Source organism: Cricetulus griseus (assembly GCF_003668045.3).
Source record: "Cricetulus griseus strain 17A/GY chromosome 1 unlocalized genomic scaffold, alternate assembly CriGri-PICRH-1.0 chr1_1, whole genome shotgun sequence".
NCBI classification, from domain to species: Eukaryota; Metazoa; Chordata; class Mammalia; order Rodentia; family Cricetidae; genus Cricetulus; species Cricetulus griseus.
In genome coordinates this window covers 191,960,889-191,983,084 of record NW_023276807.1, presented here as the reverse complement: position 1 = coordinate 191,983,084, position 22,196 = coordinate 191,960,889, and the positions used below count along the sequence as shown (strand labels likewise).

Sequence of the window (22,196 nt, the reverse complement as noted above, 5' to 3'; positions counted from 1 at the left end):
GGCTGCTGGGACTTTTAGACGTTTGTACATGGCCCTGCTACTTTACCATGTGTGTCTATTTACGTGTATATGTGTGTTATAGGTAGTATGGAAATATATGACTACTTACCAAATGAGAACAGAGGTTATATTTATTCAGAGTTCCCTTTAACAAGAGAGACGGTCACTGTCATGTGTTTGACAGATTCCCAGGGGCTGCTGTATAGTGAGAAAGCTTCTTAGTGAGAGGGGAACCTTGTGTCTTGACTCCATGGAGGAAGCTGCAGAGCTAACTAAAGATGAAACCTATCTTGTAATTGGTTTGAGGCCAATATTTGGCTTTCTTTGGTTAGTACTTGGTTGGAAGTACAGATAAAAAAAATGGAAAAATTGGAAGTTACTAACCAAATTCTGACTATTGTAGCTGGCTGCACAGGGGTCTTAGGCCAGGGTTCTGTCTGACACTGTTCCTTTGTGTATTCTTCCATCTACTCCTCTCTTTTTATCATCCAGGAAAGGCTAGAGATTCAAGACTTTACCTCTCAGACCTTATATCCAGTTGTCTTCGGAGTCAACTGTATTATAAGGTCTTCTTGACCTTTTTATTATTGTGTTACCATGGAGTCATTTAATGGGAGAGTAGTTGTGCATAAGCACTTGAGACCCTGGGTGGAACATAATGGCTGAAATCATGACCTTAGTGGCAAAAATGGAAATAATTAATAGTCCTTGTAAATAACTTCAGAACCAGAAACATCAATTGTTTAGCTGAGGCCAAGAGAACAAATTTCACAGGTCATGAGGATAAACTAGAAAGCCAAGAATTCCTTTAAGACTATGTTTAGTTTATTCTTTCCTTCAGACAGGGAATGACAGAACTGCCACTGTGGCCAGCCAAGAGGAAGCTGAGAGCAGTGCACTTGTCCACCTGTGCTGAGGGCTTGAGACTGACCTGGAGCCCTTCTAAGGTGGAGGGAGTCACTAGTAACTTCTGCCAGAGCCAGCAATAGGTTTAAGGACAGTTGTGTTTGCAAGAGTATCATCACTGGTATTGCCCTGTTACCAGATAATCAAGGATGCTCTCATTTTGGAGCTCACATTCAGCCACAGCACTTCATAGAACAAGTCTCTTTGTATCTTGGAATATTATTCCTAGAATACATGGGATGTTCGCCTGAAGTTTCTTGGCCACAAAAGTGTGTCATCCACACTCATAAGTAACTCTTTACTGCACTCCTGTAAGTAAACCCATTGAATTCATTATTTTATCAAGCTAGACTTGGGTGGATTCATTGCTTTGTTTTCCATTGATGCTCTCTCTGGGGGTAAATAGATGTTTGTTCACATTGCTCCCGTAAAAGCTCATGCAGTGTTCTTGCTGGCCTGAAACTTGCTGTGTAGCCCAGTTTCCTTGAACGCATAGCAATTCTCTTGTCGCAACCTCCCAAGTATTGGGGTTACAGGTATGTGTTGGTACACCCAGTTTAGAGGCTGTTTAAGTTATGGGAGGGAAGCTGTATATGGTATTGGAGTGTGTTGTAATATTTTACTATATGTGTACATTTCAGTAGAATGTAGCATTTGAGATGCTTGGACCTATGAGTCTTCCAAATAACCATTCTTAGGAGGATAGTTGGTATGTACCTGCGAGAGTAGACTGCATGGCTGTAAGGGGTTGGAGGAATATCTTTGGGTAGATGAAAGAGCTCACTGTTAATTAGTACTTTTTTCTTAATGTTAAAAGTTGTTTTCCATGGCTTATTGGGTAGAGGTGCCTGCCACCAAGCCTGCTGATCTGTGTTCAATCCTTGAGATCCTCATGGAGGGAGAAAACTGGCTCTTGCAAGTTGTCCTCTGACTACAACCACCATGCCATGGCATGTACATGTGTGCACTCATGCTTGCAGGTGCACATGTGTGCATACATGCACACATACAATGTAGTAACATCTTTTAAAAGCATGAAAAAGATGTTTTCTAGTCTATGCTAGAAATATCTTAAAGATTCATTTTCCCCATTTATATGACTAATTATGGTCTGATCTACATTTATTGGAGATATTTCAGTATGGATTTTAGAATTCCACTTCCAGGATTTTCTCTTTTTAACCATAATATTTATTGTGGAAAATCATATATCATAGGCACTTTGGTGGAATAGAACTGTTGAAGATTTACATTCCATCTAACATGTGTTTAAGTTGATAAAGTCTAGTAACCCAGGTCATATGCACTCAAAATAACTCTAAATTCTCCTAGAAATAGAAGTCTTGTCTGGATTTAGGGAATCCTTAATTATAGCTTTGCACTCAACTGAAGTCTGAGGTTTAAATTCTATATTTTCTGAATATCTGGCTCATGGATGGTGTCCTAGTTAGGTTTTGTTGTGTTGTTGTTAACTTGACACTAGCTAGGGTCATTTGAAAAGATCTATTGAGCAAAGGCCCCCACCAGATTAGCTTATAGGAAAGCCTGTAGGACATTTTCTTGATTAAGAATTAATGTGTGTGGGGGAACCCAGCCCAAAGTGTGTGGACAATCTAAGCAGGTGGTCCTGGATGGTCTAAGACCACCTGCTCAGCAAGCTGAGCAGGCCACAGGGAGCAGGCCAGGAAGCAGCGCTTCTCTGAGGTCTCTACTTCTTTTCTCCATGTTGCTGCCTTTACTTTCTACCATGACTTCTCTCAGTGATGGACTTAAAAGCTGTGAAGGTGAGGTAAAACACTTTCCCTCCACGTTGCTCTTGGTCATGGTGCTTTGTCACAGCAATAGAAACCCTGAGACAGAGGGGTGGAAATGTTGATGGGAAAAGGTAGGGGGGTTGTCCAAGGAAAAGAGGATGGCTAGAAGCACCCAAGGGAGAAACTAGTGGATGAGGGAGGCAGAGAGAGCAGGATACAGGAAGCAACAGCAGGGAAAGGAGGAGGAGGATTTCTTGGAGAGTTCAGCTTGTGTTAAGATTCTCAGATTGTCCATTAGATTGGGCCAACTCATGTTTTAGGAAAGCAGTTTTAAATCAGAATGTTGTTTGGAGGCCTCTCTGTATGAATCAAATTGGGTCTGAGAAATTGTATTCCTCCGCTTGGCCTCATCAAGGTGTCTTGCAAATAACACAATTTTCCTGAAACCAGATATTTCCTAGAGTATCTACTGAAGATGTCTTTGGTGAATTTATGTGGGATAGGCATATGAATTGGGGTTATAATGAAAGTATGCAAAAGAAGTATTTCCTTTTTTTTCCCTTGTAGAGGAAGAGGAGAGTTAGACTTAAGTAACCTGTGTGTGATGGCAGCATTTGGTTGAAAGTGATGTTTGTGTATTCTGTGTCCTGTGTCTCACACCTCCAAACCTTTGGCTGGTCTCTGCAAATGCCAATCTGGCAGGCTCTGGCCCTCCTACAGGAAAACCAGAAGACTTTCTCTCTCTGGACTAAGGCCAGTATCTCAGGGTAAACATAAAAGATGGGGGGAGGAGAACATTATTCATTTTTCTTTTTTTATGACCCACATAAATTTTCCCCATGTGAGTACAGATTTGGTAAGAACCGCACAACTTCCAGACTGTGATTCATGATTAAATAACACAGGGCTATATCCTATGGTTCTCTATGGGAAATAACACTTTGAGATAGCACAACACAGGACAAAAACAAACAGAAGCATGGAAAGGAGTGTGGTAATTTCTCTATACAAATGGGGACCAATAGCAAAGCCTAATTCTAGGAAATGAAGAATATACAGCCAGCAGCTCAGTATTAGAGTAGAGGTCACCCACACCCTATTTTCCCATATCACTGCAGATATGACACTCTGAATGGCAAGGCACAGGGGACCTCTTTGGGTACTACACGTAGTTTAAGACCCAGTTCATGGCAACAGACAGTGCAGACCATATCTCTGGGGACAAGGAAATTTCCAGGTCAACTGAAAGGAAACAAAGACTACCCAAAGGAAAACTAGCAGATGGTGTTTATCCAGGATGTGCTGTGGCAAGAGCTCCTACCGCCATCCCCAGTCTTTGGCAGAGACTCAAGGGCAGGCAGAGCAGTGGGAGAGCTGCACATGTAAGGTTTGATTGGTGGTTACCGTCTTGAAGAGGGAGGCAAGCTCACTAAAAATGAGGCATCTTGTCTGATTGGTCTGGGGAAGAATAGAATATTTATTTGGCAATGGAGGCAATAATAAGGATGTGGACAGTCACTGATGAAATCCTGACTTCCCTGAGTAGTTACTGCAGAGGTTGCGGCCTGTCTTCCCAGCCTGGTTGCTGTGGAGATAGTGGGCTAGAGATGTTGGTTTTAGTCCAATAAATAACAGTGAAAGCCCTAATTCATTGGAGGTGTTCAAATATTATGGATTAACCCTAGCTAACAAATGTTATGTGTTAATTTCAGATTTTGTCCCCTAGCAACCATTTTTCATAAACAACTAGATCATTAATATTTTTGGCTTTACAGACCAGATAGGCTGATTCACAACTCATAAAAATAGGCATATGCATATGCAAGTGAATAGGAGTAGTTGTGTTCCAATAAAACTTTATTATCAACCCTAGAATTTGAGTTAAATAATTTTCATGTCATAAAATATTCTTTTTTTCTTAATCATTAAAAATAGGAAAATCAATGTGACTCCATCTTTGACAGTATACAAAATGGCACTTTACAACCTACTGGTAATCTGGCTGCCAAAGGCCCTGGGTATTTGGCAGTACCATGTGGCCTCTGTCCTGTGTCAATGGTCCAAGGTGGCCATGAGCCACTTTGAGCCCAATGAGTACATCCGCTGTGATCTGCTAGAAAAGAACATTAACACTGTCTACAAGGGTTGAACCAGCCCCAGACTCTCAGAAGATCATGTATGGACACAGGGATGACCCCAGCCAACCAGGAGATTGAACAAGGAAAAACAAACCTGCATCTATGTCCTGACCAGGTGGCCATGCAAGGTACAACAGCCCAGATGGCTATGCTATAGTTCATTACCAGTGGCTGCCCAAGGTGGCCATGCCATCAAATGTCCACTGAGATTATCTGATTGAAGCCCAGCTTGGGGATGAGAAAGACCCATGCCAGGCCAAGGACATAAACCAAGAAGTGTATCAGTTCCTGGAAATTGCAAGTGTCAAGTATGGCATAGCTTTCTGGAGGCCTGGATCTAGAATAACTCACCAGATCACTCTAGAAAACTGTGCATACCATGGAGTTCTTCTGATTGGCACTGACTTCTACACCCTCAATGGTGGTGGCCTGGGAGGCATCTACATTAGCGTAGTGGGTGCTGATACCATGAATATCATGTCTGGGATCCCCTGGGAGCTGACGTGTCCCAAGGTGATTGGTGTGAAGCTGATGGGCTCCGTTTCTGGTCAGATCTCACCCAAAGATGTGATTTTGAAGGTGGCAGACATCCTCATAGTGAAAGGTGGCACAGGCACTATTGTAGAATACCATGGCCTGGTGTTGACATCATCTCCTGTACTGATATAGCAACAATCTGCAGGAAGAATGCAGAAATTGGGGTTACCACATTCGTGTTGCCATGCAACCACAGGAAGTAGAAGTACCCAAGCAAGACAGGCTGAATAGACAGACATTGCAAGTGTAGCTGAAAAATTCAAGGATCACTTAGTGTCTGAGCCTGGCTGCCATTATGACCAAGTGCTTGAAATTAACTTAATGAGCCCTTTACCCCTGACTTGTCTCACCTAGTGGCAGAAATGGGCATTGTGGCAGAGAAAGGCTGGCCTCCATGACATCAGAGTGTTTGATTGACAGCTGCACCAATTGAAGTTCTGGGGACTTGGGGTGGTCAGCAGCTATGACCAGCAGGTACTGGCCCATGGACTGAAGTGCAAATCTCAGTTTACCATCACACAAGGCTCTGAAGAGATCCACACCACCGTTGAGTAGGATGGCTCTTCACAGATTCTGAGGGATGTGGGTGGTATTGTTTTGGCCAATGCCTGTGGCCTCTTACATCGGTCAGTGGGACAGAAAAGACATTAGTAAGGGGCAGAAGAATACAATTGTCACCTCTTACAACAGGAACTTCACAAGCTGTAATGCTGTGAATTCTGATATCCATGCCTTTGTCACAGTCCTGACCATTGTGGGAACCCTTAAGTTTTCAACCCAGAAACCGACTTCTTGACAGGAAAGGATGACAAAAAGTTCAAGCTGGAGGCTCCGGATGCAGATGAGCTTCCCAGATAGGATGTGGACCCAGGGCAGAGCATCTACCAACAGCCCCCACCCTAGCCAACCCAAGGATAGTGGTGGGCTGTGGGGGGGCATGAGGATGAGGAAATAGTTCTTTGTGAGTGCAAGAGTCACAGCAATTTTCCCCCAGAGTCCCTGGCTGCATCCTTAGTCTCATTTGGGTCCCTAAAGCACAGCCCCATAAGTACCCAGACTGCAGAGGCTGAGGCTCACCCAGTGAAGGAAGCTACAGCCCATGCCCACCTCCCTATACTAATTTTGGCTACAAAGGCAATATAATATAATAAAGCTCATTATGAAAATTTGGAGAAAACTGGAAAAGCTTAGAAAGGAAAACAGATAGATGCATGTCTTGCCGTGAGCGGTTCATCTCCCTTGCGGTTGGGTGCCTGCATTCCCTGTCTTTCTTTCACCAGTATGTTATGTACATGTTGCCCATATTTTTAACAGTTGTACTGAGTTATAATTGACATGTAATACAACTCAGCCTTTCAAATTGTTCAGCTTAATGGGTTTTGGTGTACACTATTCATTTTCATAAATTAGTTATTTAAGTATCTTAGCTGTGCTATTTAATGGTGTTATTCATATAATTATAATGTTATAATTGTACAAGATTTGCCACCAGTTTTCTAGTTTTTAATCACTCCATGGAAAATTTATAGCCTTTTAGTAATAATTCCCTATCTTTTCCCCCTGCTTTGGCCCCTGGTAACTGCAAAACTACTTTTTTTTAACTATGGATTTGAATGTCCCAGGTATTTCATGCGGGTAGAATCATACAGTACTTGTTCTGCTTTCCCCAGTCTGTCTTCTTGCTTAGTCTAAGATGTGCACACTGTTTTCTAGCCTATGTCTTCATTTAATAGCATGTTCTGAGGCTGTTTCTGGGTAGGTGGGAGCTAGGAAGGGGATGTGGGCCAACTCTTCTCAGCTATGCTAAAGCACTTAGACTTTATTGTATAGTCAGTAAGACTAGTAAACTTCCTTCTTTCCCTCCCTCCCTCCCTCCCTCCCTCCCTCCCTCCCTCCCTCCCTCCCTCCTCCCTCCCTCCTCCCTCCCTCCCTCCTCTCCCTCTCTCCCTCCCTCCCTCTCTCCCTCCTTCTCTCTGTCCTCCCCCTCTCCCTCCTTCCCTCTCTGTCATCCCCTCCTCCCCTCTCCCTCCCTCCCTTCCTTCTCTACCTCCTTCCTCTTCTCACACCTTTGCTCCCTTTTCTCTTTCTTTCCTCCTTCCCATTTTCTCTTTTCTTTCCTGTCTCCTTCTCCCCTTCTTTCCTCTCCAAGAAGAGGTATGGTGTTCCATGCAGATCTTCACTTAAGGGGAACTTTCCTGAGTCTTCTAGATAGACACTGAGCTTTAAAGCTCATCCCATGCTACTGGGAAGACATCTTTCCATGCAGGTGACATGTGTGATATCCATGGAGGCTTGCAGAGAACCTCTGATTGCCGAGTCTGAGTCATGACCCAGCATGTTGTGGGAATAATTCTTAGGATAACAAGAAAAGAATGCTCTTATTGCAGGCCTAGTTGTTCCCTGGGTTGTACCTGGGGTTTCATCACCCTCATATGTTATTTGTGATGCCTTTTTTATGGAAAGCTCACAAAATTCACCCTATGAGAATGACCTCCATTTTATAGAGATGGGTACTATGTAGCTGACTTGGTTGCCACTTATCTGCACTTAGTGATGACTGTCTTCTTTTTGTTTTAAGCATACAAAGTTTAAAAGTACAATTACTGTTTGTGTGAGTATGTGAATGTATTGGGAGTTGGTTGTCTATGTCTACCATGGGAGTCCTAGAATCAAACTCAGGTCCTCAGCTTTGATGGCAAATGCCTTTGCCTACTCAGCCACTTTGCAAGCCATACTTTTTTTTTTTAAGTTTCTTTTATTTACATTTACATTTTGTTTACATTTGCAGTTGTGTATATGTACCACTATGCCCATGTGCAGGCTAGAGAATGATTTGTGAGAGTGTGTCCACCCTTGACCAGCAAAAACGATGCAACACCGAGGAATCTTCTCACAGTTTATTCGGGAACCTTGATTTACAGGAAGTGGCCCTGATCCCAGGAAGGCGGGGCTTAATATGTCCAGCAACTACCAATCATCTACGCCCAGGTGGCACGCTCGGATAGGTTGTCACCAAGCAGATTTAGAAGGATACGTGGCCTCTCTCCTAATAAGTAGTTGTTTATCACTGAGAGCACTTGCCGTCGGGCTGGCAGAAGGCAGAAACCAGCGCCATCTTTTAGGCATGGTACTCTGCAGCTCCCAACAAGAGTGTATTTTCTCCTTCCACCTGGTGCCAGTCTTGGCAGCCTGACATCTGGCCAGTTCCACCTTTTACTTCTTAATGTCCTTCTCTGTATGCCATGGTCGGAATTCCTTACCTGCCAACCAGACTTACTATGTTTGTTTTTAAGGTTTTGGTTACTTTCATTTTCTTGTCTCTCTTGTCGAGTTCTTGAAGCAGAAGGCTGAGTCTTGACCATCTACATTTGGATTTAGTTGGTCCCTGTTAGTGACCTTCACTTTTGAAGCTTTCTCTTATTTTTCTTACTGGTTGAGGTAGCATACCCATATTCAGTTTGGTATCCTAGATGTCTAGGCTGCTGTTTTGCATATGAGTGACTTTGTTATTGGAACTCTTTCAAGCAGGCATCATCTTTTTTTTCACATGCTTCAGGTCAGAGTTGGAGTCTATGTCTGCCTGGTCTTCCCCACCCCACCTATATCTTTCAGCCCATCTGGTAGACCTTATTTGTCTTTCTTTTTCTAGTCTGACCTGGGGCAGCTGCTTCCACAGGCTCTTAAAGCCCATAGTTTGCCTACAGAATCCCCCACATGCTCCATAGAGACTTTTCCTGATCAGCTCATTGTTCTCTGTAGTTCTACTCTGTTTCTCTCATGACTTAGCCATATATAGTCCATCTGCCTACCTCAGCTCAGGAGGTCTTTCCTATCCTCATGTCTCCATTTACCCATTTCCCTCTTTCTTGCCCATCTCATCCTTTAGCGCTCAACTCTTACATTGCCTCTTCAGTGACCTGCTTCCTCTTTCACCTTCCTCCTTAGTACTTTCATACCATTTTTATTTCAGCCTTGGAAAACACAACTTCCCATTTTATCATTGTGGCTCTGTCTTCCTTTCCCATTAAAATATATGCTCCTTGAGAGATGAACCAACTCTACTCTATTTACAAGATCCCACATCTATTACAGAGCTTAGAGATGACAGGGGTTATTAAAAAGACTTTTGTTACCATGAGGGTAAGGTTCAAAGCCAGGCTTACTATTTACCAGCTGTTTGGGGTTGAATAGGTCGTTTTTTTTCTGTATGTCTTGGTTCCTGATGTGTGAAGTGGAAATAAGAAATATGCCTTGCCTGTTGGTTACAGATATTTAATCTGCATTGAACATTTAATAGAATTTCTTATACAAAACAGTGTTTATGATCAGGTGGTTCTGGTATTTGATTATTTTCCCTGAAATCCTAGTTTCCTAAGTATTTTTCTTAATTTTGCTTTTTTCTTCTTGCCTTTTTTCTTAACTGTATATTCTTGGCATGGGTAGGAAGGCTTGATGTAGGAGGGTGACGAGAAGTAGAAAAAGGAGAAAGGAAATTGAGAAACTGCCTTCATTGGGCAGCAAAGCTCTAATTTTAACTTGACAGTTGTTCTGTGATAGACTTCCCAGTCTGGCTCCGTGCTCCAGTCTTGGTGATGATATGGTGGAGATTTTAGCAAATAAACCAGATTTTGCACATGTGTATACTTGCAAATTCATGCAGCCACATTGAAGTAAATTTCTACCAAATATGTTGTTCACTTGTCAAAATGTCACGTAAGACCATTCATTGTTTCCAGTTCTTTTATTGTTCAGCTTTCCTGCTAAGCTGTCCATTCAGAACCAAATGTCCTTCAGGTCACCTTAAGGTAACAGATGAGCATTAACAGCAGTGCTAACAATAGCTTGAGATACTGAGTCCCTATGAGGAGTCCTACACGATGTTATTTCAGTTTACTTCAATGAGAAGCTCAGGGCGAAAGCACCATTTCCCCATATTAGTCAAGGAAAGCAAGGCTTGGAGAGGGTAGAGACTTGCTCACATCCATTTACTGAGTCAGAAAGTTGACAGGTGAAACAGAAAGCCTGACTTACTTGAAGTCTCATAGTCTAGGCTGCTAGGATAGAGTGCGTATTGCACCTCTTTGGATGTAGTTGCCCTTTGAAAACCAAGCTGCCCATGACCAACATGGTAATAGTTGTATATGTAACTACACTGCATATGCAAGCTACATTAAAATAATACTTTTATTCTATTCAATACCATGCCAAGAAAGCAACACTGTAGGTAATTCCAGTATAATTGTGTGACAGTGCCTCTCTTACCTTACAGTGATAATTATTTAGAAGTTCAAAGAATCTTTACACAAAATGAAGCAACAGACAAGAGCCCAGTTATTCCGTTGTATTTAGTGTCTAGTATTAAAATATGTTAGAGGATAGAGAAGGATGAGGGACACTATTGGGTGGATCCTTTAGAAATAGTTTCCTTTCATCAAGAACTTGTGCCACAGTCAGTTTTGTTCTCTATTCTAGAGAGGGACACATGGATTAGTGGGGCTCAAGTTCACTACAACATCACTAAGTGCTTGGCACCAAACCTCATGCACAGGATGCTAACTCAAGGGGAAAACAGCTCACTATTCTGCTGTCAAGATCTACTGTCCGCTTTCTGTGTAGTCTGCAGTAGAAGTTACCTTTTTCCACTTATTTGAAAAAAAAAAAAAACAGGGCAGAAGTCTTAGGGAAGAGGAAACTTGTAAATGGTGTAGTTCTATTTGGAAGGTTGGTATCTCCAAATATAATTAGGTATACGTGCAGTGGGTCATAAATGGACAGGGCTCTGGGAAGTGATTTCCTTGATATTTGCAGTATTTATTTCGATTTTAAACAATTACCTTATGTTATGATATGGTGATCATTCATCCCACAGAATCTAATGTCCCATCAGAGTTTAACTTGATGATAATGAAATGAGACCTTCACAACTGTGTTCTTTACATGGCTGAAATAGTTTTTCTGCCTGTGCAAAGCAATGGCAGACTGCTCAGTGTATATGGGGGTCAGCTTGTGAGACCTGCATTGGCAGGCCAGAGGCTGCAGTGGCCCGATCAGTATCTTCTGTGGACAGACATGAGTAGCAAAGGATGCAGAACACCATTTCAAATGTTAATACTGAAGACTGTGGAATGAAGTTTTGGGGTGCCTAGAAAGCTGAGTCTAGCTTCTAACAGACCCCCAGAAGGTTGCTGTTATTGTGGACACACATAAAGCTATGTGCACTGACCAGGAAAGCATTTCTAGGTCTTTAGAGCCCTTTGGGTTTCACACAAACATGGACGTTAACTTGTAAAATAATGAGTGATGGAAAGTAGAGTTGAGAGGTTGCAACAGAGAATGGGAGGCCTGTAAAAAATATATTTACTCTTCAATTATTTATCGAAGACTTTGTAGACCTCTTATTTAAATAGTGTTCAAACCCTACTATCAGTATGAGTTTGAGCTCTATTGTTTATTATCTGTGTTATCGAGCAAATTACTTTTCATTTCTGATGTCCAGTTTTCTCATCCTTAAAGTAAAGCTATTTGCTTAGCATAGAAAAATTAAGTCAATCCAGGCATGGTGGTACTGACCTGTAATTCCAGTTATTTGGGAGGCTGAGGCAGGAGAACCACAAGGCCCATTTAGGTTACAAAGTGAGTTTAGGATAGCTTGGAAACTCAATGAGACCTTATCTCAAAGTGTAAAAAGCAAGGAGAGAGCTGGGATATAGCAATTGCAATATGTGAACCTTATGCTTACGAAGACAAGCAAGCCTGACAACCAGATCAATTACATAAAATGTTCAGTATCATGTTATGAACATTGTAAGAGCTCAATGAACAGTCATCCTGATGCTTACTGGTTAAAGAATAACATGGCACCAAGGAGGAAGTGGAGCTTGGTTTTATCTCTAAGATACTGAGGGCTGAGCTTAGGAGTCAGGTGTAAGTCAGTGGATGAAGGCAGATGCTAACCACACACATATCACTTCAAACTCTAAACCAAGTCTAGCCAAGGACTCAGTCTACCCACATCAGCTCACTGTGGGACAAGACTAGTTCTCAGATGAACTTTGCCATAGGCCATTTATGTCATGCCCAGGTATGTACCTGTATTACTGTTTTGGATGTGTTTGTGTTAGCCTAGAAAATTGTATTGGAGAAATTAGATCTAGTGTTTCCAAAACACCGTTCAGTGAATTCTAAATGTGACTGATGGTTATTTGGGGCTTCCCTACTGCTTTGATTCTATAAAGCCCTCATTAGAAGTAATTCAGGGCAGCTATTGTATTTCCCAACCAGTTTTGATTTGATGCTTTGAGGGGCACGAACCAGCGGGAGCTAATGGCCTTGGTTGGACCGAGCAGCTGTCTGATTCACTGGGCTTCTGTGGATAGCCTGACTAATTGGGAACAATCAAGGTGCTCCTGAGGAATTTCTGAGACCATGTGGTCCTGTCCAGTCTGATTAATCAGCTCCCTGTGGGAAGTGCAAGTGCTGGAGCAGACAGAACAATTCAGCATCTTCTCGGAAGTGTGGGTGGGGCCCAAAAGCTTTAAGTTATTTTGGGATGGAATGACTTTGTTTTTGTTTGTCAGGGAAAGAGGAGCCAGACTGTACCCTGAGATTGGGTGATGGAGGAGTTGAAATGCACAACTTGACATTTCTCTACTTGGTACAGAATTCACTGGAATGGTAGACCATTTGATACATCATTTAGAGAATAGATTTAAAATTTTGTACATGAAAAATGAAATGATAGGCCCACTCCTGTCCTAGAACTATAATGTGTCCTTGCCTTAATATACTTACAGCTCCTACTTTCACTAAGTGGCCAAGGGTTTATTTGTTCAGCAAATGAACCTGACTAGCTTTAAAACAGTGTTATTTTTCCTTACAATGATGTGTGATTTTAAAAGAAGAATCAGTTTTGGTTGTAGTCCATTTGCATGTCCTTGTCTTTTGTATATTTAAGGATGAACCTTCCAGCCCTTGGCATTGGATGTTGCATCTCTGTTTTTAATTTGTTCCATGTTTGCTTATTGTTTCATTTACTTGATTCTTCTAAACCAGAGATCTATTTCATAATTCAAAGACTCAGGCACCAAGAACTGCTGGAGAGGGCTGTGCTAGAAGCTCTTACTTTGGAGAGAGGATCTGAAATTGTTGAGCAAATAGCTCTTTTTGTTGGGGGAATGGTTAGGGTGTGTTACACTTTGCAGCTGAGTTTAAAATTGAACTTGCAGAACTCCCGCCTCAGCCTCTCAAGTTCTGGAGTTACAGATGAGCCCTACTATGCCCAGCTTGGATAACTACTCCTATAGAAGGAAAGCCTACTCTGTATTAGTCAAGATTTTTAATACACCAAATATCTCCCAGATGTTCCCAATAGTTAAAATTTAGGAGCTTGTTGAGAAAAGGACAAGGATACTGTGAGGTCCCTGCTCTGGTAGCTGATCTTGGCGGGCTAGGACAGATTCAGATGAAACGGATAGAGAATTTGCAATGCTGTACAACACTCCAGCTCAACACTATTGACACTTTGTGTTGTGTTTGTTGTGTTGTGTGTGTGTGTGTGTGTGTGTGTGTGTGTGTGTGTGTGTGTGTCTGGTGTTCTAAGCACTGAGAGAGGTACAGCCACATCCTCAGTCTCTACTCACTAAATGCTAGTTGCATACAATTCCCAGCTGTGACAAGCAAAGCTGTCTTTAGATCTTGTCACATGAACTTCAAGTGGGCAGAACTGTGCCTGGTTAGGAACTGCTGATGTACTCGTAGTCCATATATGAAGAGGATGTGGCAGGGATCGCTGGTGTCTAGCAAAAGAGTCATGCGAGTGAGTCATGAAACTTTGCAGATGGCTACTAATCCACATTGTCTATGGAGAAAGGACAGGTTTTCATGTGTGTGCACTGCTTTGTGTACACATTGGCTGATATTAGCATGTGAAAAAGCCACACATTTGCTTGAAAGTGTTTTTGAATTCAAAGTACATTTTTCAGGGTTGCACAGATGGCTCAGTGGTTAAGCACACTTACTGCTCTTGCAGAGGACCAAGTTTGGTTCCCAGGACACACATGTCAGCTCACAGTCATCTGGAACTCCAGGTTCAGGGGATCTGATTCGTCTTCAGGCCTCTGCAGGCACTTGGATAATTGTGGTATATCAAGCTAAGAAGCACACACACACACACACACACACACACACACACACACACACACACAAAGTAGCTTGTGGCTAGTTGGTGTTTTCTCACTTAGAATATTCTAAAAATGTAAAGGGAGATGATTTTGTAAGTGTCTGGTCAGTTTTTGAGTACTGGTGTTACAGCCAGGCTACCTGGTACCTGCCATTTATTTCTTACCCAACTTTGGGAACTATTTAGCTTCTTTATGTCTTGGTTTTATTATCTTCAAAATAGAAATAGATTTTTTAATTTAAATTAGTATAATAACACTAATACATGTGAGATTGAATTTTTGTCATTATATAGTGAGTGGTGAATAGTAAATATTTAATAAATGGCAGCCTTTATTATTTATATTGGAGCTACACATTTTCTTTTTTGTCCATTAATTCTAGAACAATTACTTTCCATAAATTTTAAGTACTATGATATTGTATTGGAAGGAGATGGGAAGTTTTAAGGAGAGAAATTGAGATAAGATGATGTAGGGCCATAGGGAGACTGACAGAGGGATGTATGGATTGTAGATTTGCATTTGATTAGGCTATAGTGCCATAGTCAGCAAAGAAATGGGTCCAGTGGATTCTATCTCTTGGAGATTAAATGAAAATGAGAATGATGGACCTACCTATTCTATGCATCTCCCTCAATGATCCCCATTTTCCTAGATTTGTGGCCTTTTTTGGATGAGAGCAGAATCTGTGACTTGCTTCTAACCTATAGAATACATCAAAGATGATAGTATGCATGTCATGTTACATTAAGATTGAATGCCCAGTTTTCAAGGAGACTGTTTCTTCCTTTAACGAAGAAAGCTGCCATGTTTTTAGCTGCCCAGGGAGAAGGCTACTCAATCAGGAAATTAAAAGCACAAGCAGGCAAGAAACTGAGGCTGTCAGTCTGACAGCTTTCAGTGAACCAAGTGACACCAATGACCATCTGTGCTAGGAATGAAGTCTCTCCCAGTCAGGTGACCAGCTCAATCAACCTGGGCTCTTAAGCAATGAGACATTAAACATGTATTTAAAATATTTACATTTTATTTACTTATTTTATGTGTCTGGGTATTTTGCTTGCATGTATGTTTGTATACCATGTGTGTGCCCAAAGAGGCTACAAGAGGGCCTTAGATCCCCCAGAAATGGAGTTACAGTTGGTTGTGAGCCACCATATGGGTGCTATGAATTGAACCCAAGTTTTTTTGAAAGAGGAGCCAGTGCTCTTAACAACTGAGCCATCTCAGTGTCCACACATTGTTTTAGGCTGCTAAAGTTGTGGTAACACCATTATATAGCAATAAATAATACATGGACATGGAACAAAGACATCTAGGGACTTTCAGTAGACAAAAATACTTAAGATTTAAAAGGTCTGTCTGAACTTGCTATTTTCCCTTCATTTATCCTTTGGGAACATTTCCAACATACCAACCACATCTTTGAGACTATCCTCCATTTCTGCTTTCCTCTTCATAACCTTTCTCCAAATTGGTTTTCAATTCTAACTGGTCTCTCTTGACTTCACTGTCTCCTTTTTATTCTTCCCATACCTGCTTAAGTGTAGGCTTTAATATTTCTATCCTGGACAATTTTATTGGTCTCTATACTTTTCCCTTTCCTCTAGTCCAAGCCTCTTTCTATTCTGTTATCCACATTGTACCCAATAATAGTAATAATAATAGTAATTATTATCATCATTATTATTTTGAGACAGGGTTTCTCTGTGTAGCCCTGGCTGTCATGGAACTCACTCTGTAGACCAGGCTGGCCTCCAACTCTTAGATCTGAGTGCCTCTGTCTCCCAAGTGCGGGGACTACAGGCGTGTACCACCACCACCTGGCCAGATTTTTATTTTTAATTGTGAACTGGACTTGGAATCTTGCTCGTAATAAATCTTGAATAGTTTCCCTTCAGGACGAAATATAGATCTTTTCTGGCATGCCCTGCTTCCACTTCTTCCTCTAGTCACCTTGCTCTTTAGGGTTATAGGTCACCTTAAGGAGCCTTCCTCAGCCCCACTCCCCACTGAACACTCAAAGTTCCTGAGATCATTATGAGTAGTGTTAATTGGGTTGGTGCTTATCTATAAGCTATCTGTACCTCCTTCAGTTGTATATCATGTCTGGTCCCTCACAGTACCTCTGACTTCTGGCAGCTAGAGTAGAGGTTTGGTAAACATTTGCTGCATGCATGCATATGTGAGTGAATGGATACACATGCCAGAGCTACATCCATCCTAGCACTAGCTCTCCAGGCAACCTGCCATCTCCTCTAAGACACCTCCCCAGAATAGTTCTCCTGCCTTCCTGGGTGTGAGCTTCCTTCCTGTTCACACCTATCACTTCAAGTGTGATTCTGTAGAATCTGGAGGAGATCTTGTATTGAGAGGCCTCATTTTCAGGGATGTTTGGATTTTTTTCTTTTTTCTCTCTATTTCCTTTTCTTGCTTCCCCATCCTTTTTCCTTCCAGTGGTTCCTTTTTTGTGTCAATGTTGTGGGTGAACTTTTCAGGACTGTAGTCTGTAAGTGCAGTTTTGTTAGAGAGAGCTTTTCCTCTAGCCGATCTTAAAATTTTTTTTTAGATTTATTTATTTATTTTATATGCACTCTATGTGTCTGATGCACATGCCCTTAGAGGTCAGAAGAGGACATTGGATCCCCTGGTACTAAAGTTAGGGCATGGTTGTGAACCACCAAGTGACTGCTGGGAACAGAACCTGAATCCTCTGAAAGATCAACAAGTGCCTTGGCTGCTGAGCCATCTCTCCAACATGCTCTATGCTGAACTTACTGCAAGCGTTGCCTTGTCAGAGAGGGAAGGAGAGAGAAGGAACAGTACACATTGTTTTGCATCCTCTGGAGTTCTGCTTTTTTTTCCTCCAGTGTTCTGGTAATTGTTTTGACAAGGGCAGTTATTTGTTCTGTCAAAATAACCCCTGCTTTTATCTCCCACCAGGAAATATTTTTTCTTATTGTTTTGAACGAATGCTTGAAAGAACTGCTGTTTCTCCATATGTTGAATAGGACATGCTGGTCTGCTCATACTACTATGACAAAATACTGTGTGGAATTAGTGGTCAAGTAGCAGACATTAATTTGTCATCACTTTGTGGAGTCTGGGGAGACTGAGATCAGAACGCTGGCAGATTCACTGTCTCATGAGGATCGTCTAGCCTCATTAGTTTTAGTTTTTGTTTGTTTGTTTGCTTGTTTGTTTTTGTCAGCTTGACACAAACTAGGATCATCTGGACAGAAGGAACTTCCAGTGGAAAAAAATGCCTCCATCAGACTGACCTGTAGGAACTTATGGGCAGTGCCACTCTGGAGCAGGTGGCCTTGGGTTGTATAAGAAACCAAGCTGAGTGAGTCAGGAGGAGCAGGCCAGTAAGATGCACTCCCCCATGCCTCTCTTTTACTGCTTGACTGCAGGTTCCTGTCTTGAGTTCCTGCCTTGCCTCCCTTTAGTCATGAACTATGATCAGGATGTGTAAGCCAAATAAACCCTTCTCTCCCCAAGCTGGTTTTGGTAGTGATTGTCACAACAATAGAAAGTAAATTAGGATGTCTTCCTGAGTCACAGAGGACTATTTTCTTACTGCCGACAAAGTTAAAGGGAAAGGGAGAAAGACCACACATTGGCTTTTTAGTTAACATCTGGTCATTCTTCAGCCAGTGTCTCTTCTGTAAGTACATTAATCTTTTCATTGCAGCTCTGTACTTATCCATTCAACCCTAATTAACTCCAAGGACACTACCTCCATATGCCATCACACTGGGAGTTAGAGCTTCAGCGTATGACTGGGTGAGGGGATCACAAAATTCAATTCCTGATACAGGGATGGCAATGGTTACAGTAGGTGCTTGTTTGAAAGAAACAGCATCCATGACCATTACACAGAGCCTGGACCATGAGCTTAGATTTTGTGCTAGTCATTGCCTTCACAGAGCAACAATGGATCCAGAGTGCAGAGTGTTGGATATCCTGGGTCTTGATAAAGTATCATTCACTCTGTTACAGCTCTGGCTGTGCCCCTTCCATTGGGCTTGAACTTTGCAAGCTTTTGTAGCCTTACCTGATTAATACCCATTTCACAAGGTTGCTGAGAAGGTTAATAAGACAAAGCAGGAAAGCCTTGTGGTGGAGCTGCATGCCTACACCCACCATGTCCCCAGCTGTCCCTCCAAAGTCTTGAGAATCATTGTAAGTTTGCAGCTGTGGGCTTGTCCCATTGGTTCCTTCTTCCAGTGTGCAGCCTATTTCTGGCCCTCCTGTTTTATTGGATCCCTGTATTTTCTGGATTTTTATGAACTGGCACTGTAGAACGTGCTGGGAAAGGAGCTTAACCACGATGTGGCTGTGTCTTGCAGCAGGTGGCTCTCAGTCACTGGGACTGTTGGACATTGAACATGTTTGTTCTGAAGCTAATAAAGTGTAGTTAGGAGATGCAACTAAGCTTTAAAAAGGTGCCCCCCCTTTTTGTTCATATCGGGTAATTATAGGGCCGATATATTTTGCTCTAGCATACTGGGTAATTGCGCAAGGGGGATAGGGTAGGGCAAGTGGGTGTGTGCCCAAATGGTCTACTCACTCACACGATGCCTCCCCTGTTTCTGAACCTTAGGTGTTAGTGAGATGAGCAGAGGGTAATTTGCTACCACATCAGGCCCTAATTTCATTGTCACCATTTTGGTGTGTGTGCACCAGGCCTACTCTATTTATGTCAGTTAGGACTTCAGAACAAACTGTTCTGTAAATATTGCTTTAAACACTAATGTGAGTACACTGCCACTGTATTCAAAAATAAACCTTAAAAGCTCTGCCTTAGAGAGTTTTTTTCTTCAGTTAGTTTTTTTCCAAGTTGAACTTCAGAGTTTCTTGAGAGTTTAAATCAAGTAATATCTCGTGATAGGCAACTCTTTCCTCCACTTTTCATTTGGATATTTGGATGTTATTTGGATGGTAGCTTCAAAAGTGGTAGGAGATTAGACTCAGGAAGCCGTGTCAAGAAGGTTTCCAGGCAGGAGGTTCTAGAGTTAAGGCTAGCTTGGACTAGAGTGAAAGACTGTCTCTAAGACACAATTAATAAGCAAGAAAAAGTACCCTACTCATTTTGTTTTCCTGTGAATGTTTTGAGCTCTATAGGTAGCCATCTATTAAATTTTTGCTCAGAAAGATGTACTGCCTTGAGTGTATTTTGGTCTGTCATAGCGCATACAGATGGGTCACACTCTAGCTAAAACTCCTGAGCCTGTACCCACTGTTTCTCTTTGACCCTTCAGTGAAAATAGTTGAACTAATGTAGGCCAAACAGTATAGGACTGGAATCCTAGAACCCCTGTGTCTGGCTGGGCTCTCTGTTTCCTTGAGGAGCATTTATTCCCATGGGTAACGCTGGCCCAAGGGAAGGTGATAGAGCTCTTCCTCGGCTCATTCCCCACCCCCACCCCCAAAGGTGACTATGCTTATCACTGCACCATCAGCACTTGGTTCTTTTTTAATGGTGATTCCTGTGAGGAACAAATAGAACAAAGGAACAGTTCAGGAAAACACAGGGACCAGAGGGGAAGATAAGAGAAGGAAGCCCTGCCCCCCATCCAGAAATCACTATGGTATTTGAGAACAGTCTGTGGGATTAAGTTAGGTTGAGAATTCTGTACTCCTCGTCTGTCTCTATAATCTTCCTTTTTAATATAAATATCTCATTTCTGAACTTGGTGTTCTTGCTCCACTCATGAGCCCACCAATATTGTTTCTCCTTCAGCATACTTCGTATAATTTTGTTTTCATTAAACAGTTATTCCCCTGCCTCAGTTGTTCACAGGGGTAAAAAGAATGATTTTCATAGACCCTGAAATATCTTTTTAGTAACATTTGGTAAGATGCTTGCCCTCCTAGGCTGTCTGAATACCTTTATTCTTACTTATAATAGTCAAGGTATAAAATCAACTTAAGTGTTCTAAGAGGATAAAGTAACATTATTTGGCATTTTAAAAGAATGTACTGCTGCCTTTTGGGACAACATGAGTGCATATATAGGTGTTATGCTAAATAAACTATTCTGGGAATAGGAAGAGAAGTATTGGATGGTATAACTTATACACAGAATAAAAATAAAATAATAAATAAATTGAACTTTTAGGAATTGAATGAGGGATAAGAAGCTGGAGATGGGAGAAGAGGGGAAAGAGAATAGGAAGCTATCTGTCAGAAGGTACAGTGTTTCAGTAAGACATGAAGAATTTTGTTTGTTTTTGTTTCTCTTCTCTTTCTGTGTGTGTGGGCACATAGACATGTATATATACATGCATGTGTTGGCCAGAAGTCAGCCTTGGGTATTATATTGTTTTGGTGTCATCTGCCTTGTTTTTTTGAGACAGAGTTGATCACTGGGGCTGGCCTATTAGCCTGGGCTTGTTGGACAGCTAGCCCCAGTTTTCTGTCTGTCTCTGTGTCGTGCTTGGAGTTTTTACATTTGTTCTGGTGATCAAACTCAGGTATTCAGGCTTGCATGGCATTTCCTCAGCCCCAAAGAGTAAGTTTTGAGGTTTATTTCACAGCAAGGAGACTATAGTTCACACATGCATATTACATATTTTAAGAGTAAATTTTAATGTATTACTACAAAAGTCAATTAATGAAGTGATAGATATGTCCATTGGTTTGTTTAGTCACATATACATTCATAAAAACAGAATATTGCACTACTTAGTGATTTACAATTATTATTGACAGTCAGAGCCAGAGGAATGGGAAGTTTGCTGTGAGATTTCATTTGCTGGAAATATCAGAGATGGTACCCCCTTGAAGTCTATAAACATGGCTGCCTAAATAAGATTTGGACCTGGATGATACCAATAAAGATATGCTTAATGTGCAAAGGAGAGATCTCATGGGGCCTCAGCCTTAGATAAAGTACTAAAGGCAACTAAGGAATGCTGAGAGTGGGAGAAAAAGTCTTCCCCAGGGACAAGCCCTCAAATTGGTTGTCCAATACCCAAGTGGTCAGCCCTGAAATCATCTGAAATCTTATAAATACAAGTAACTTTATGTGGACTGAGCAGGTTATATTTATAGAGTTAGGGAAAAATATGTCTCCACAATGAAAGAAATAGATGCCAGGAATTTGAGACCTTGGTGGGGTGGGGTGGGGTATGTGTGCATGGGAAAGGTTGAAGGGAGAAAAAGAATGGGTTCAAATAATATAATTATATATTAATTTAAAAAATAACACATTCATGTATCTTCACAGATACATATAAACTGGTTATTTAACAGAACAAATACTTCCAGCTAGCCTGACTACACAGCTGGTATCTTTATCTTTTAGTGCTCTGTCTCCAGGGGCTGCCATCAGGGAGTCAGATGTCTAATAAAAACCATTGGAAATAACTGAATGCAGGCCAGCCTATATTCAGACATCATTGTTTTCAAGGAATGAAAACTGTCTTCTGAGGGTGTGGCCTGGTGCTGCAAGTGGCCTTGGAGAGAATGAACATACAGATTAGCATCTCGTACATCTGCTTTTATCAGCATAGCCAGCAAGAAAACCGGATGGATGAATACACGATGCGGTGGAATGGGACACAGCAGGCACCCAGTCACTGTTGAATGAGTGACCTACTATCACAATGGAATCTGTGGGAATACCCCAATTCTAGTTTCTTATTTGCTGGGAATTAATGGTGTGAAGGTGT

At 41.7% G+C, this 22,196-nt stretch overlaps 1 protein-coding gene and 1 pseudogene across 1 annotated transcript in view; both read left to right on the top strand.

The window, feature by feature from the left end:
• Erc2 (ELKS/RAB6-interacting/CAST family member 2) overlaps positions 1–22,196 on the top strand; it is a 673,320-nt gene that overhangs the window by 64,299 nt on the left and 586,825 nt on the right. The gene's annotated exons all lie outside the window — the stretch shown is intronic.
• Positions 4,633–6,238, top strand: LOC103159740 (annotated as a pseudogene).